Source organism: Condylura cristata, unplaced genomic scaffold, assembly GCF_000260355.1.
Source record: "Condylura cristata isolate star-nosed mole 26May11 unplaced genomic scaffold, ConCri1.0 scaffold00020, whole genome shotgun sequence".
Classification (NCBI taxonomy): domain Eukaryota; kingdom Metazoa; phylum Chordata; class Mammalia; order Eulipotyphla; family Talpidae; genus Condylura; species Condylura cristata.
The window spans coordinates 23833689-23838994 of record NW_004567121.1 but is presented as its reverse complement, the minus strand read 5'-3'; positions in this window follow the sequence as shown (position 1 = coordinate 23838994).

Here is a 5306-nt window from a genome sequence, read left to right as displayed (position 1 = left end):
AGAAAGTAGAATGGTGGTTACCAGGAGCTGGGAAAAGAGAGAGGAATGGAGCATTATTGTTTCATGAGTCTAGAGTTTCAGTTTGGCAAGATGAAAACCTGGCGATGGATGACGGTCATGGCTGCCTAACAATGTGAGTGGATTTGATACACTGAACTGCACACTTTAAAATAGGAAGACAGTAAATTTTAAGTTACATGTATTTTACCACTATTTTCAAAATCAGGGGGCAGAGCCCTCCCTGGTGGCACAGCGGGTAAAAGCACCGCACTAAGAATCTTAAGCCACTTTCGCATGAGCTGGATCCCCGCCTGTCCAGGAGGTGACCACTTGGCGCCGCAGACCTCTCCCTGGCCCGCCCCGCTGCTCCCCCCAGCAGTGTACTTCGTCCATCTGCCTGTTCTGCTCCACATTCTGTCCCTGGTGAATCCTCTCACCCTCCGCATCTCTGGCCTGTAGCCCAGTTCTGTATGAATAAATAAATAAATCTTTAAAAAAAAAATCAGGGGAAAAGTGGAAGACAACAATGTTTGAAAATCTTGAGTTCTAGTCAACCTCTAGCTGAAATATGCTGAATTAACCCAAGTGCAGTCAGAAGCTACCAAGTTGGTTTCCTGATGATATCAGCTCTCCATGCTGAGCCGGAAGAAGCACTTCTCTCCGGCGGAATCTCACTTCCCCCACGTTTTGTTCTCAGGATCACACATCTCTGCATCAGATAAAGCCAAACTAGGAACAAACCCTAGAAAGCCCACTATAGAACTGAGCTACCAGAGCAGGAGGAGGAGGGTAGAGAGCAAAGTGTGGGCTGGACCCTGGGGGCTTTGGTGATGGGTGTGGTGTAGTCACACCTAGGGGAGAACCTACACCTCTAAAACACAACAACCATGTAAAGTAACAGTAACGCAGTAAAAAAAATCTCTTTGGCCGCTAACAGATGGAACTGTCTTCCTTATTAACAAAGATTTTCAACTTTGCAAAGCAAGCATGCCTGGAGAGAGTTTTCTGTGGTTTTCTGTTGTTTAACAGTAAAGACCACAATTAAAATCCAGTACCTGCCAGTGTTGCAAAGATTTCATAATAGAATGGTAGGCATTCTTTTTTATATCTGCTAACATTATTTTTCCTTCCGGAGCTCACGTGTTTCAGTTTTCATTTTTCAGTTATTCTCATTCTGATCATTTGTTTTGACTGTCTTATCTTCAAAGTTTTCCTAGTCTTCTGAACTGAAAACCATAAAACATAGTGCAAATTTTGCTTTTAACCCTTGAACAAATATTCAGTAAAATGGAAAAATCTCCAAGCAATGCATGAAACCATTATAGATGACTTGAGAAAACTTCCCTGAATCACACATAACTTGCAGTTTTTCACTGTAAGGTCAAAGTCTTAGTCTAATCGAATTCAGTCGTTGTCTTTCTCCCTAACTCATGTTCTCTTTTTCTGTCGCCCTCTACCCCCATCATGGCGCCTTCAGATAGCTAACACTTAGATAGCACTTCTTACATGCTTTGCCTTCCACACCTCACATATATTAACTTACTGGTCTTCACCACAACCCTAAAAAGTAGATATAATTATTATCCCTTGACAGATAAGAACACTGAGACAAAGCAATTCATTAACTTGTACACACTAAATTTCTAGAAGATTCCATGCAACAGCCAGTTTTAAGACCAACGCTTTGCCCCCAGCCCCTTTCCGGCAGAGCAGCCCAGGGCACTCCACCCTTCCCAGGGTTCTTCTACCTGACTTCACTGACCAAACTCCAGGACCAGAATGGCAGCAAGTATCTTTCCTTTTCCACCTTGAGAAACACCAATTAAGCTCCCCTCTGGTGGTCAAAGGAGAGATGATGGCTAGATCCTGACCTTCATGTGGCTTCACCAACCTTCTTTACTGTTCTGTGCTTCCTTTCAGGGAAACAGCTGGGATTTTACAGAATAAAATCTAGTTAATTTTATTTCATTTTTTAATTAAGCTACTTTAATTAAATTTGTATTTCATTTCACAGAACCTTTTTATCAGAGTATCACAATAGTAAAATGAAGCACTTGCACTTCTAGCAACAGTTATGGTTGAGTAAGAAAGAAAGGCTAAGAGTTGAAGAGTTCATCTCAGAGGAGATGGCAGCCCCTCAAGAGCCATGATCCCGAAAAAGCCTTCCCTGAGCATCGCAGACGTGGTGACATGCCTAAAAGCAGCTGGACCACAAATGCTACACTGGGACACAAAGTACTGCAGGGAAGGGATCTGTCCATGTTCATCACCACTGTAGACAAAAAGGAAGAGGCTAGTTTCTCAGGGGAAACACAGGGGACAGAAAGTTCATTTCAGTAGCCATCTCAGGAGGAGAATTAAGCACTGTGTACCAGGTACAAGCACAGTGCAAGGCTCCTGAAATGCACCATCTGCCTTGCTTCTGTAGTGAAAGTCACTGCACCCTTCAAATACGAAGCACTGCATGTCTGCCGTTAGGAGCGTGAGGAAAAGGCTTCCTGCACCGCTTGTCACAAAGAGAATAGCACCCTCTGATCCAGAAGCTCTAAGAGGAGCAGTAGCTAAGTTTGCTGCCTGCTCCAGGAGAGTGAAGCAGCATCCAGAGAATAGGTGGGAAAGTGGGTGGGTTTCCTGATAGCTCCTCTGGAGCTGGCTGCTGTTCAAAGGTTGTGTGAGGACACATGTGTCTTTCACTAGGTGAGAAGACCAAAGCAAGCTCACTGAGCCAGACTTAGGTGTAAGTAAGTGAGGTTATGTCTCAGCACAATGAAGCTATCTGCAGCCCCTGGCCAGGAAGCTGACCCACATGGCACAGCAGACCTCTCCTGTCTCACCCACTGCTCCTGTCAGCAGTGAATTTCAGTGAATCTACCTGTTCTGCTCCCCACTTTGTCTCTGGTGAATTCTCTCACCCCCCCCCACACATCCCTGGCCTGTACCCTAGTTCTTGTATGCTTAAATAAATCTTTTAAAAAATAAATTATGCTTGCTGAAAGACAAATCATCTGGCCACCCAAGAGTTTTGGTAGAAATATAGAGGAGATGAATGTTGCTTTCATGCCTAGTAATTAACATCCATTCTGCAGCCTAAGAATCAAGGAGTCATTTTGACCGATAAGCCTAATTTTTTTATAAAATTTATTTATTTATGCATACAGAACTGGGGTATAGGCCAGAGGAGCAGGGGTAGTGAGAGGATTCACCAGAGACAGAGTGGGGAGCAGAACAGGCTGACTGACGAAGTACACTGCTGAGAGAAGCAGTGGGCGGGTCAGGAGAGGTCTGCCTCGCTATGTGGTCACCTCCGGGGCAGACGGGAATCGAACTCATGTGGAAGTGGCTTCAGCTTCTTAGTGCTGTGCTTTAACCCACTGCGCCACCAGGGAGGGCCCTTATAAGACTTATTTAAGACAGACATTTTTAAGGTGTTAGCTGCCATAGTTATTCCTCTGATGAATCTGGGAAGTCAATCAAAAAAACTTCCAGAAAGGAGTCACTTTTCTAGATTTCAGTTTATGAGAAGAGGTCAAATTATCAACATTGACTTTGAGGGGCTCAGTGGAGGAAGTGACTACAGATGTGGTAGAAATGCAAGAGAACTAGAATTCAAAGTACAATCTGAAGATGTGAGGGAATTCCAGTTGATGAGGAGTTGATTCTTACAGTTGAGCCAAGAAAGTGGTTTGTTGCAATAGAATCTACCCTGTGAAGAGGCTGTGAACACCACTGACATGACAACAAAGGCTGCAGAATATTCAATTGATAAGGCAAGCACTGCAGAGTTTGCAAGCACTGCCTCAATGTCTAAGAATTTGATGATGAAAAATATTCATTAGGAAGCATTGTTTGTCATTAGTATGTGAACTCCTAAAAAAAAAAAAAAATTCTAACCATCACCAAGCCTTGAGCAACTAGTAATCTTTGTTAGTGAGGGTCTTGCCTCGGGGTTAATGATGGCTGACTGATCAGTATGGTGGTTGCTGCAGGTTGGAATGACTGTGACAGCTTCTTAAATAAGACGACAAGGAAACTCATTGCATCAATGGACTCTCTCATAAAAGATTTCTCAGCAATGTACAGAGCTTGGTAAAGGTAATTTAATTCTAGAAGATTTTAAAATTACCATATAACCAAGTTGATACTAATTATGTGGCAATGGGATTTTGACTATATACAAATTTACTTGTAGAAAATCTAAAAGTCACATGTAAGAATGGGCTTGGAGTGGAACATGTGGGAGTAAAAACATAACTTTTCTTTTTGCTTATTTTCATCTGTTGAGGTCAGTGTTTTACAACAATGTGTGTGACTTGGTGAGTAGGCCCACACGTATCAGATGTTTGTTACCATCCAACGCCCCCAGCCAAGCACTCCCAGCCCTTCCTTGGGCCCGTGTGCCTTTCCCTCCTTTGTGTTTGCCCCTCACCTCCCCTCCACTAGCCTCAATTCTGCAGACATATTGCTGGGGCTCCTTTATTGTAGTCAGTTCCTGTGTGGTTTTGTCTGTTTTTTCTATACTCCACATGAGTTCAATCATGCAGTATTTGTCTCTTCCCTTCTGACTTACTTACTTAGTATGAACCCCTCCATTCCATCATTGATTTTTCTATTCTCATAATAAGCTTTTCTCATTTTACTTTGTATATTTTTTTAAAGATTTATTTATTTATTCATACAGAACTGGGGTACAGGCCAGAGATACGGAGGGTGAGAGGATTCACCAGAGACAGAGCGGAGAGCAGAACAGGCAGATCGACGAAGTACACTGCTGAGGGAAGCAGCGGGCAGGTCAGAAGAGGTCTGCCATGCCATGTGTATCTCCTCCAGGGCAGGCGGAAATCGAACTCATTCAGAAGTGGCTTAAGCCTCTTAGTGTTGTGCTTTAACCCGCTGCACCACCAGGGAGGGCCTACTTTGTGTTTTTTAATAATATTAAAGATAGCATAAAATATATCAAATGTCTTTGATAATAGAGTAATATGTAGCAGATGTCTCTTGCCACAAATAATAAAAGGTAACAAAACATTTATTTTAGATGTTTGGTGTAATTTGTTTAAAACTAAAATTGACTTTGTTGGCATGTCCAAATCTATCTTACTTCCCAAATGAACTTAAAGTTGGAGATACTACCCTCAATACCTGGATATATTTTTACTAAAGACATATGTAAATAAATATATTTGGTTTGGTTTTGAATGATCTACCTTATTATCTGGAAGATCATATTTTTTTTAAAGATGTATTTATTTATTCATACAGAACTGGGGTACAGCCAGAGTTGCAGGGGCAGTGAGAGGCTTCACCAA